This window comes from Fundulus heteroclitus, chromosome 14 (genome assembly GCF_011125445.2).
Source record: "Fundulus heteroclitus isolate FHET01 chromosome 14, MU-UCD_Fhet_4.1, whole genome shotgun sequence".
NCBI classification, from domain to species: Eukaryota; Metazoa; Chordata; class Actinopteri; order Cyprinodontiformes; family Fundulidae; genus Fundulus; species Fundulus heteroclitus.
The window spans coordinates 8,658,654-8,672,227 of NC_046374.1; the positions used below are offsets into that span (position 1 = coordinate 8,658,654).

General features: G+C 39.0%; 1 protein-coding gene across 8 annotated transcripts in view; it reads left to right on the top strand.

Moving 5' to 3' along the window:
* Window positions 1-13,574, top strand: part of nrxn2b (neurexin 2b) — an 871,341-nt gene that overhangs the window by 510,557 nt on the left and 347,210 nt on the right. The gene's annotated exons all lie outside the window — the stretch shown is intronic.

The following is a 13,574-nucleotide window of genomic DNA, read 5'->3' on the forward strand; positions in this document are numbered from 1 at the left end:
TTCAAGTTTCCTTTAAACTGTTTCAATGAAAAAAAAAAAAAAACCTTCCCTAACAACATTTTAAAGGTAGACAGACTGTAGACAGATTTAGTGATCAATTTTGTTCGGAGTACTTGGCGACGGCTAGGTTTTTTTGCGTGCTCTGTGGTCTATAGCTTCATCAAGTGTAGTTTAGCCCTGATTTCTAACCTTAGAACCCTTGAAGAAGTACAACAAGCTATTTTTAGCTAGTTATTGTTACACAAGCTAACTGCTCAGATGGAGCCCTCAGTCGGCTGTAAAACAGTCATGCAGTGTGTTGCTTGCTCACCTCATATTTGGATTGTCCTGGGTAAAGTGCATTGTTTCAGTGATTTAACAAACATTAAGTCAGCACCTCACACAATGAAATCCTTTGCACTGTTCATCCACTTTGAAGTGGATTTCTATTACATCGGTATAACTAATAAAAAGATAATACATAATCAAAAGTGGCACATTTCCATAGAATTTAATCAAATTAAGAAAATCAGAAGAGTATGAATGGATTTACACCAATGTAAATTCTGAGGGTCATCATTGTTCTTGCCACTGCATTTTTCAGCCTTGGCTTCCATATTAAAATACGTTGTGGTCCTTTGAATCTTAGTCAGACTGAGACATACTGTCTGAATATTTTGCAAGTGGAATGCTCCCTCTGTCTGAGGTGTATTCCTGCAGGTAAATATTATGTCTAACTTCAGGAGAAGAGATTCCTCTCTGCTCCTGAAATCAGGATCTTTCCTAAATCCCCAGCAGTGTGCACCAATGTCAACTTCTGCACTGAAAATTCCTTTTGGTAACCTGCTGTTTTTTTTGTTTGTTTTTTTTTGTAATAATTGTACAGTTGGTAAAGAATGAATTGCACATCTGCCCATTTATTTGAAGACCTATCCAACATACCATTTTAGGATCTTTGAAGTTGCTCAATACTTCAGTGTAGCATTATCACTGTACAACCATAGTCATTAACTAAGCTTGGAAAAATTCCCATTATACGCACCAAGCAACTGCTATACATCAGTAACAGTTAGTCTCAGGCACCTATGATAATGTGATCGTAGGTGATTTTGGATGTTTAGATACTTAATATATTTATATAGTATGTACCTTGATATATATTTTGTATGAAGTGAATGTGCTAGTGTTCTTAATTCCCTCAATGATTCTTTTATTTATAGTAGGTTTGCTCTCTAAGCTTGGTTCTTGGTGCTTTTGCCAGACCACTGTTAATGCTTGATAAGCTTTACAGGATTCAGGCAGCATCAGGCACGCTGAGCCCCTCTCACTGCATCCCCTCACTAAACCTTAATGAAGCCCGATCACTGAAATGCATTCCCTCCCGTCCTCTCCTGCAACTCTGTAGGTCACTCTTTGTTTGGCGCCTCACGTCGGAATCCAGGATAGCCAGGGATTTGTGGGCCAAGGTGAGAATGCACAAAGCACTTGTTTTTGCCTTAGCGGCAGTTGTCAGGTCGCTTCTTACGATGAAGGTCACGCTGACTTTACGATGAACTTAGCGCTCAACTGAGCGCGGATCAGGCCAAACAGAAAAATTAAGGGGAGGATTAGCCCTCTCAGATTCCCATCACTGGCTTCAGTGGTTCAGCCCAAACTTGGTGGGTTTGGGCGAGCGTGACCGAAGCCTCAGACAAACTCCTCTTCACAACTGTCTGATCTGTGGCACATTGGCATGCATACAGAAAGAGAACAAAAACAGTTAGAAACCAACTTATAGATCTATGGGCATTTTCATGTTATATATTTACTCCAAGGGTACATTATTATTTTTAATTAGATTTGGGGCGTCATCTCTCCGTAAATCCTCTGTGTCTCCTATATTTTCTGCTTCTCGCCAGCCGGGCTCATAGTGTGACTCTCCAGGCCAAGCAATTAACTGCCACCTCATTAAGTCAAAAATACAGTGTGAATCCTGTATATATATATTTTTTTTTTTCCCTGTATCAAAAATGCAGACACATATATACAAAACCTCTCTCTTTTTTGTCAGTAATGGTCTGTATGACAAATTAGATACAGAGAGCTATCTCTCCATTTGCAGACGCTGAATGTGAAGTACGGGCAGAAAAATGAAAGCAGCCGTGGAAACCAGTGGATGGTGTGGGGGAGTAATGAAATAGTGTTTGGGCATGCAAAGGCAATTTTGGCTTCCTTAGAAGAGAGTGACGTTAAGCCCACTGGACTTCAAAAGTCACCATGTCAAGAACTTGAGGGGGGGATTGGCTGAGGGCGGCCGGTCACATTTTGTAGCCTCTGATTCTGACGGCAGTAACTGTAAACCAAAGGGCTGCCGTAAAATACGACTCAGCCGGAAATAATGCTTTTGTTGTGGTTGTTGGCTGCCTGTAATACATTCATGGTAGCATTTCGAAAAAAAATAAAAAATCTACCCCCTGCAAATGTTTCTAACCTCCAGTCAAGATCCAACAGATGTCAAAAGGTGAGGTGAATGAATGACAAAGTATTGCTGTAGGTTTGCCTGGTTTCCAAAAGGTTTATAGTGTGTAGATCACTTAACCTCAAGTTTAATTAAGATTTTCCTTCTTTTCCTCTGACTTTCACCCTGAACTTTAAATGAAACTTTTTTCTTGGTCTGCAATAGGTTTTGGGACGTACTTAACCACTACATGCGTTTTCTCTCCCTGCTTGGTTTTAATTAAAGAGTGCACAAGCTTTTAAACTACATCTGCATTAAAGGGCAATTAATGGGTCTTTGTAAATGCACCGAGCCACACCAGCCACTTGGAAGCCTTATTAAAAGCCTTTCATATTGGTTTGAAACGGAAACAGGGGTTTCCATATTGTTTTTGTGAACGTAAAAAAAAAGGAAAAATGAATGAAAAACCGCAACACACTACATCATTTTTGTCTGGATTTCAGGTCATACATTTTATTATCGGCTAAATTCTCTTTTCATAATTTGTACAGGACAATGTGGTGTATCTGAGTAGTGCCAGTAGTCCCGGCCTGATTGTATTCACCAGTGCAAAATGCACTTTCAAAGTGCACTTTGAAGTAGCATGTACACCGTCTACCTTCTTGCTGATGAAACATACTGTAACTCTGACTGCTGGGCTTTTTGTGTGTGTTAGCAGGGATTTTTAAACAGTATCACATGCTAGCACGGCGCTGATGGCAGCCAAAAAGAACTTCTGTGCTTCTCGATTTAATCCTAAAATGATTACGTTTTCTTGCATATTTGAAGCTTTTTTACAACAGTACCATCCTAATCCATCCATCTTGATATTAGGTGTACTTATCTAAATGGGTACTGTAATACTTCTCCCGTGCACCCCATATTTGAACATTTAACCTCGCAAGTAATGTAAAAACAGTAGTTTTAACCATTGGCATAGCCCTGAAGCATGCTAATGTGTAGGATAAGACAATGTGTTTTTTGTTTGCTTTTTTTTTGTTTTTGTTTTTTCCTGAATATGATCTCAAGTGAAAAATATCAGCTAACATAATCAGCCTTATTAAAGCGTTTACTGTTGGGTTCAATTCCAAAATAGTTTCTACAAATGGCGGGGAGCTTCATTGAGACAGACACACGCTGCATGAAACCTTTGTGTGTTTACATCTCGCTGCTACAGACAGGTTGCGTTGAGCAGCCTGAAGCCGTCTTCTGAACATTGCGTCGCCGTGTAGTTTTCTTCTGCATTTGGTTTGATTTATGGTGAGTTCGGGAGATGCAGTATTGCTCTAACACTTAAAAAGCCTTAATCGTGTTCAGTTCCTTTACAATTCCCCTGCTATGGTGGGGAAATGTTGATGTTAACCATTTAAGCTGTTTAAGATAATGGTAATTGATGATGATGATAATATAAATGGCCAGTGGAAACGGCCAAACAAACCTGGAGCTGCAGGAGCACCATTTTTATCTACTTTCAAAATTACATGCATACACTGACTAATAAATGTCCCTTAGCATGACCACTAAATATTTTTAACTTTTGACAAGTTTCTGTCAGATTTCTGGTTGAATATTTGACCACTTTCAAAAAAGGACTAGGTGGGATTCACTAAAATTCTTTGTTTTTTTTTCATTGATGGACCAAGAAGGTTAGCAGACAGCATATGTGTTTTCCTGCCACTCTAAAATTTCTGATTTCATATTTCTGATTTTAAGGCTGTTGAAGAGATTGTTGGCACCCCAAACATGCCTTGTATTCGTACATTATAAGCACGATTGGTAAAGTGTCTGATGCTTGGTTAATAGCAGTCTTCTTTAACTTTCGACTTAGAATGTCAGCGTTCCCTCAGGGCAATCGCACAGTGTGAGACCTTTCCTTAAGTTGACATGGTAGATCATTCAGGCTGACACACTCAGACACAGAAGCACTGCACATATAGAAAAACAGACCTTCCTTTTATTCCTCCCTCTGGGGCTTGACTTGTCAATAAACTGAGCCGACAGTTTCCTCTTCACCTTGTCTTTCCTCTACATCCTGTCCTTTTCCTCAACTCTTTTCCCTTCCTGACCTTTATGACATGAATATACATTTTAAGTTGGTGTTTATCTCATTTAATCCATTTATTAAGCTGTTCTTTGTTAGATTGGAAAAACGTATTATTATTATTTTTTAAGAAATAGTTTTAGAACATAAAGTTTGCCATAACCACCCCCAAAAGGAGAGAGCAAAAGCAGATGAAAATTATGTGACGTTACAAAAACAGAGTATATGTTTCATCAATTTCTCACATTATCACATAGCTGATTTGTGTTTTAATAAAGAAAATCTAAGCTTCTTTACGTAAAGGACACTCCATAATCAACTCTTAACGAAAATTGTAGCATATTTAATGAGGCATCCAACTTGGAAAGTCTTCCACAGAGTTTTTGGTCATGTAAAACAATATTGTCTGAGATCCCTAGTTTATGAGTGCTACTGCAACAAAATACATAAAAAATACATAAATGTTGCTGCAATGACTAGATATGCAAGTCTTAATCTCATGTCACTGTGCAGACCCTCTGTCTGCACCAAGGAAGATGCGTTCACAGCAGTGCAACTTATTTTCTAATTAACCCAGCTGATCATTATTTGTATTCTTGGAGACACTTGCAGTATATAGACAACTTTCATTCTCCAATGATGATCTGATTATCAAGTAAATGCTAGGTAACACAATTTCCTTTTAACAATGTTTTTTTTTAAACACACATGCTTCTGTACTTTTCGGGCCACTTCTGCGACGTAGTTTGAATGTTATTTCGTTTTCTATTTTAGCTGTTTCTCTTGTTTCTTAAAAAGTCAGGGAAACAGCTCCATGCTGTCCTGCCCTCTATTTCCCTCCCCTACTCGCTGCACTCAGAGCTGCTGTGGGCGCCCCTCAGTAGCGGCTGAGAGGGAGAGAAACAGAAAGAGCCTTTGGAGGTCTTTACTGTTGTAGACAGACAACAGCAAAGCGTCATTTCACATGCAGTTATTCACCACTGAAGCAAGACTAAACTTCTTTGAACAAATGAAAAACATGAAGAATGATAAATGCAAAAATCCGTCCTGATTCAAAAATGATTTACTCTGAACAGCAGCCTTAAAGTCTGTTAATCTAAAATAATACACATAAATTCTGCATATTTTGAGAATTTTTGGCTTTGATTAGCTTCTCCTGATAAATCTTCCTCTGTAAAACAAAACAAGGTGAGTTTCCTCTGTAAAGTCCGACCTTTTTATGCTTTAGGGGCTTGCATCTAATAAATACAACATGTGAAAACATAGCAAAAAATATGTCTTATTCTAACAACACTTTATAGAATGAATGCAACAAAACAAAGGGTTGCTTTTAGGCAGAATTTTGTTTTAATCAGCAAAAAAGGCTACAAATTTTTTATTAACTTTTTTTTCCATTTATGTTCAGTTTCTTGCTCACTTTTTTTTCTCCGACGATTGTAAACTTGGCCGTGTGGAAATGCAGCAACTTTTTTAAAGCAGCTCTGAGTCAGTTGTCAAGTGCGTTGATAAATTATGTGGGACTTAAAGTTTTATGAATTCAAAATTTCCCTCTCCTTCTGTCCTTAAATAAATTTCACTACCTTCGTGATATAATGTTTCAACCCAAACACATCATGGTGTGTTTGGATCTCCTGTTCACGCGCAGCTGTCATGAGAATGGGATTTAAAGAAGAGGAGCGAAAATGACGTGGACTAAAAGAGAAGGAAAGAGACTGCATTGTCCCTCTTACCAGTGGCCCCCCTTCACTGGCCATGGAGGAAAAGTTTGGCTCTCACAGTTGGAATAGAAAATGTCAGCGCTTCCTTCTGTATTCCAAATCCCTAAGCTATAAAAGAACAGGTTTTTCAAATTTCTTTCCAACATTACTCTGCTCTGTTGTATCAGTATTTGGGAATCAAAAGGGTCAGCCATATGGGGAACCCAGGAGGGATATGTTGTAATTGGACCATTAATGAGAAGGGATTCAAGCATGGGCGTAGGTTTGTATAGGGACCATAGGGACATGTCCCTACCAATAATTCGATGTGAATAACATGTTTATAATTTACAATACATCGTTGTTACAGCAGTCGCTTATTTTCCTCTCGCAGCTCCGCTGCTTGGCGGCGGCTGTTGCAGCTCCGTCTGCCAGCCTGCGTGTCCAGTCCACTGAGCTATATAATACACTGGAGTGCTGATTTTGCCGAAAAACTGAAGTCACTGGCCGCCATCTTGCTCCTCCCTACTCTCACAGAATCCCATAGGATTTGCTTGGAATAACAAGCAGTTTTCTGGCTGAGTGAAAACGTTTCACAGGTAATTCTACAGTCAGTGGATGTACTAACACTATCAACTACTAGGAAATTAGGTGCTGAAATATTTTACATGTTATTCATCTTAAATATATATAAATGTATAAATAAGTATGTGTATATGTATATACGTATATATATGTATACACATATGTAAATATATGTTTTTGTATATTGTTATTTATATATTTATAAATGTTAAACATATATATTTAAATGAATAAAATGCAAAATATTTCAGCACATGACTTTCTCAGTACTTGATAGTTTTAGAACATAACATAAAACTATATGGCATTTGACATTTTAAAAGTTTTAAGCACCCCCCGAACATGAGAAAATCCTCGTTATTCAATGCTTTAGCGCACATATTCCCTAGGTACTGGGGGGAAATAGGGAGTACCAATATGGCGGCTGGTGGCTTCAAAGCGACTCGTTCAAACAGATGGTGATTAGCACTCCAGTGTATAATATAGCTCAGTGGTCCAGTCGGTCTTTCCTGTCGCTTTAACTTAGCAGCGCACGTAACTGTGCTGTGTGCTGTTTAACTCCACTCTCATTGGTTGTTTTGCCTTAAGTCCCGCCTTCTCTCTCCCTGGTTGGCTGGTTTCTAGTGCGTGCATGTGCGTGCATGCTTGCAGCGCGAAATTTAAATTTAATTCACACTAGAATACTGCGGTTACTACAACGAATATTAGACTACAAAACTAGTCCCAATTAAAAAAAAATATATTATGCACGCGATAGAAGAAGCAGGAGAGAGTAGTTTTCATTTGTGGAACTTAAGAAATGTAAGTAACCAACGTTAGCATCTTAAAATAATATTTAATTCTGAAGTATAATACATTTTATCAACAAAAATATTCATTGTCAGGCAGGAGTTCTGAAGACTGCTGGAAAAATCGACAAGCAAAGAATGTAAGCTTTCAAAAAATCCCTTTAAGGCGGTTCAGATATAAATAGCAGGTGTTATTCGTTTTATAGAGTATAACAATACGAGATGGTGCCTAAACATTTTTAGAAAGCATAATTAGGGTTCAACATAATAATAGTGCTATTTAATTCACTATTTCTACTTTTGGAAATAGGATAAAGTACAAACAGAGGAACACATTGGTTTGATTTTACATAGATTTCCACACAGTCCATAAGTAAATTAGTACAAACATTAGTGTCCGGTAAAATGCTTGAATCTGGCTGTTTATTTTGGATATTATTACATTACGGATAAGATAGTGTTATATTTTCTTTTAATAATTGTTAAAAGCGATTTTATATTTGAATAAACTTAGGCTCATGCTTAGTGTTGTGATTGTAGATGATGCCACCAAAAATGAAAAGAGACATAAGGAGCTATTTTAACACTCAGACAGTAAGTATCATAGGATGATATAAAAGGTTGTGTTACATTTAATCCTTTAATACTAAAAACACACTTGTATAATAGTAACATTATATAATTATAGGAAACACAGATATCCAGTAATAATGATGCAGGGCAGCTTGAAGGTGAAGCAGCTGGCCCTTCAGTGCTTCAGGTGATGTCTAATTTATTTTGATTACAAATTAAGGAGCAGCTTTTTATTTATATACAATATATATAGTGCTTATAAAATTTGTATTAATGTAGCAAAAAATGCTGCTTTTCTCTTTAAACGAAATGTCCCCTGATGCTCACGTCAAGTATAAAAAATAGGGGCATGCATATTGCATAGGACCAATGACATCAAACCAATGAAACTTGAGACCAGTAGTGTCCCTACCAAAGTTGAAATCAAACCTACGCCCATGGATTCAAGGTCTGAAAATCAAAAGTGCCCTACTTAAAAAAGCTCCATATGGACAGCTAGCAACTCATTTAGTCTTAGTTTTAGCTTTAGTGTATCAAGCGTATGCCAAATTGTAAAAAATAAAAAGGTCAGAAAACCAAGATGCTAATTTGAATCTTCACTAATTGAAACCAGCATCTTCGGTTTTATGATGGAAAATTATTTTTAAACGGAAGAAAATCTCCAGCAGAACCAGGAAGGGCAGCTGTTTCCCCTGATTGGATGTGGGCTGAGGAAACTGTTGGTCAGGTACAGGCCTGACCCACAGAAAAAAACAGACAGACAAAGTTATAGAAACCAATGGTAATGTATACACGTATGGAGACAAAGACAGCATTGTGAAGAACAGTTCTCTCTCCATCTTAGGAGGTCTCCTAGGAGGCCAGGCCTAAAAGCTCTGTGACTAAAGGAATAGCTCAGGGGCATTCGAGTCAGCCCTAACCATAAGCTGCACAACGGCACCCAATCCTAATAGTAAAATGAGGTCTGCCTCTCAAACCCAACATATTCCATAAAGACAAGGCTAATTGCTAAAGCTCTTCCACCAACTCTAGTATAGGTAAGATGCACAGCCTGCAGCCTGGGAGTCAAGCTATTTGTTGGGGAAATATGGAATCCCAAGGTCTTGACGTGATTATACAACTTGGTCATTAGGAGCTGATAAAGCATCTTTTCTTTTTAATCCAGCCTGATAGCAGAAACTACGGTTGTCAAATTCTATAGTATCAACCGTGTGAAGATGTTTGGCATAGCCTGTTTAAAGTTTAAAGGGAATAAAGAAAACATGTGAATGAAGGTGCTCTGGTCAGAAGAGACCAACATTTAACTTCGTAGCTTACATAAAAAAGTAACGCTACACATCACCCTGGGCAAACTATCGCTGTATTAAAAAATTGTAGTGACAGCATTAAGCTGCAGGGAGGCTTTTTTTTCAGCAGTGACAGGGAACAATTAGAGGTGATGTAAAAAAAATAAAGAAAAAAAAAACACAGTGGAGGTAAAAACAGGGCAATACTGAAAGAAAACCTCATAAAAGCTGCAAAAGATTTCAGACTGGGGCAAAGGTTGCCTTGCAGGCAACAAAAAAACGATGCCTGCAGCCAAAGCTGCAATGGTACGGTTTGGATTACAGTTTGTGTCCAGACCTAAATCCAATTTAGAACTCTGGGGAGAAACTTTGAAATTAACGTCCACAGATTCTCTATATACCATCTGACACGCACCAATGATCGTAGTGAAATGTGGTTTTACATTGTATTAATTCACAGGGAGCACATACAGGCATCAAAATATTCCGATTCTTATTTGGAGAAGCAACTAATTCCCCATTTTGTGTTGGTCTTTCACATAAAATCCCAATAAAATGCTTTGAAGTTTAGAATTGCGCTGGGACAAATTGCGAAAAAAAAGTTCAAAAAAGGATGAAAACTTGTCCAAGGCACTGAATGAGGAATATTTCCAGCAGTTTGGCTTCATGTACTCGCCTCTATTTTAAAGCACTTTCCAGATTGCCGCTGTCTTGGTCATGTAGTGTTTTTGTGTGTTTGAAATCAAAACCATTTCTACTTGTCCCTTCAGTTTTATTCAGACTTTGTGTTCAAAGAATTTTTTTTTTTATCCTCTATCTCTTCTCTCTGAGCCTTAGGAGGGCCAGGGATCAATTGAAGGCAGGCATATGAGCATAACAAAGTAGACAAGTGTCCTTGAGCGGAGCAGAGACCGCATTGATATGCCACAGAGATGACAGCCCAGATCTGTGAATATGCAGCAGCTCCGACTAAAGCTGAAAATGCATCTCCGTGAAACTGTTTACATGTCCGTGTCAGCAAAATTTGTTATCTGCCACTAATCAGGGAGCCGAGAATTTTAAACACGTTGTCGGGATGCTGAGGAAGATTCGGCCCAACCTGTCCTCCTGAATTGCCTTTGCGTCCGCATTGCGTTTGGCTACAGATGTATCTGTCTGGCGGTTTCTAAATGTGTTTTCTTGGCTGACTGGCCAGACGTAAGACAGAACATCTTCCACTCCCTTGTCTCCATCCCTGTGCTCAGCACCCTCCTGTATTATTCATAGCTAGGCTCCTCTCGGTAAATAGAGTCGCCCGGGCCTCCCAGTCAGCTGGCGTGCATCAAAAGGACCATGGGCAGGCCTGACAAAACATCCCCCCCCCCCTGTAAGAGCCTTTAAAAGCGTACGTGGGAGGGAAATGAGCAGGAAATGACACGGCGAAACACAATGCTGTTTCAGCATTAAACTTACATCGCGGAGCGCACGCAAGGAGACTTAGCAAACCTTTCCTAAGAACAAGCCGAAAGCTAATTTTGGCCGCGCTCGTACAACAGTTTAAAAAGGGCTCACGGTCTAGGAGCTCTGATGTTGAATATGTCCGCAGCGTTGTGCTTGTTTTGTGTTTGGCTGGTTCTTACTCTCTAACCCGAAGAATCCCTAGAGAACACTGTTTTATTGATTTTTATTGATGCAAGAGCATTGCAAAAGTAAGGCGGTAACACGTTTTTCTATTATTCAAAACGGTCAGGCTGGAAGATTAATCTACATGTGACCCGAAATGAGGAAAAAAAAATAAAATAAAACATCTGCTGCTCCGGGACAAGGCTAAGGGACCGTTACGTTTGACTGACAGGGCTTAACCACCCAAGTGGTTCCAGTGCTCAACCTGAGATGGCTCTACAACCGACTCCTAAATGGACTGGTTAATGGATCGGTTTGGTTTACAACAACCCAGGAGCCAAATCAGAGCCACATCATTACGTCACTGTAAATGCTTTTTATCTTACCCCCTTTTTAATTCTTAGTTTTTGTGAAGGATCAGAGTGTATAGCACTATGATACTACAAGCAATACTACGACTAACGCGCATGGTATTTATCCCTGATTCCCTGCAAACAGTTGCTCTAATTTCACTGATTTAATTTCTTAATGTGATTTTAAAGTGCCGTTTGTGGACACAGCCCCTTAAAGCTGATCTCTGAACAACACCAGCTTCGCTTCAAAATGTGCGTAACTCCACCTGGTGTCATTAAAAGACAGACAATGTTGAAGAGTTAATCCAGAAATTGGTTTCTGGATTCAAACACAGCTCATTGAGGCACATTTTGCCACCTAAACTCAGTGAAGGGGGATATCAAAATAAACTATTGAAACATTGGAAACAATCCGTTCTTTGTGTTTTCCATTTCAAACCAAAACAAGGAAAAATAAAAAAAAAATAGCAGTTTTGGCAAATTTTTATTTTGAATTAAAATAGAAATTGGAATACCAAAACTAAAAAAAACCTGTGTTTTTCTCATTTCAACAATTGAACAAAAGTTATATTGTATATTTTGTTAGTGCACCACTTCGGACTTTCTGGCGGAACTGAAAATCCCTTTTAGCCGGATCAGAAATGATCGTCTGAACTCTTTCACGTACATCCTCCTTTGACAGAAACAGCCAAAGTCTCAACATCAAGGATATGTTTGTCCTTTTTTAGAGGCAGTCCATCTCCTTAAGGGGGCAAAATTCTTCCAATGTTCCAAATAAGTAATTAAAACATTACGCGAAGTATTCAAAAATTGCTAAGTATATGCGCAACATGATCTTATTCTTATTCTAATCTGATGTTTTAGTCATGTTGAGGTGTAGTGTTTTGTACTAATTTCCTTTGGTCTTAAATTAGGAATATCAGAAATAAAGTTAAGTCCGGCACTCACATCACTTTGATTGGTTGCCAGTCTCCATAAACCCGCCCCTGGCTCCCGATGAAAGTGTTTATTTTTTCTGGCCAAGCCCTTTTCCGGTGCTAACCTAGCACTAATGCTAGTTTAGCAGTGGGACCAGTTTGATAGAAGATGGACTTGAGGGAAGAATAGAGAATGAATTGTGACCCATTTTTTTTTAATCTCCTATCAGTCCCACAAACAACCCAGTCCAATACTCACAGTTTTCATCACCATCATCAGCAGCAGCAGCAGTCCCAGCAGTTAAATTTACCTGCCGGGAATCATGTTGACACCTCTTAAATCTCAGTGAATAGTTCATGGCTCGTGTGCCTCCCATTTAAACTTTTTTATGCAGTGACATCAAGGCTCCTGCTTGTGTTATTAGTGCAGCGTGTTTACTTGCAGTATCCTTTAATGAAACACCTACGATGCAAAATTGCCACAAGTTATTTGCTTCTCATTATCAGTGACTCTTGTGTTTAAGTAGATTAAGAACAGCAAATTAACATCTTAAGGATAGCAGAATTTCAAAGTTTTCATTAGATTACATCCAAAGATTGGTTGTGTTTTATTTATCTCATCAGTGGAAGATAGTGTTTTTTTAATTATTTCCAAGCCCTACTCTACACAAACATGCTTGCCTGTGTAATATACCCCCCCCACACACACACACACTTTGTATTCTTTATGGAAAATCATAAAATATTGTTGCCGTTACTCAATAAGAAATATATTTCTGCATCCTTCAGTGATTTTCTATTTTATTGTGAGCTTGACTTTCCAATAGGAGGCTTGCAGACTACAAAATTGGCCCATCTCCGCTACGCGCCACAAATAGAGCATGCACGAGTAGTCTGCATGCAGGCATTTAAGTGTGTTTCGATCTAAAACCCCCATCAGTGCCGCTCTCCCTCGTACGCAGATGCGCACACGAGCTTGCTTTGCTCACGCACACACATGCATCTGTACGGGTAGCCTAATAAATACTGCCTCCCTTTTCTGTGTCATTCCACTCTCTGGAGAGAGGCCTCTATTGACAGGGAGCACAGCTTTAACTGATCGATAGTCTCTTTCTGTGCCTCCCCCCCCTGTGTGTGTGTGTGTGTTGTGTGTGTGGTCTCTCTCTATCCCTACAAGTCCGCACATCTTATCAACTCTCCGCTCTGTCCTCTGATCTCGAGCTGAGACGCTTCTCATTTTGGACATGTAGCTAGAAACCATCCAAGCTATGAACTGT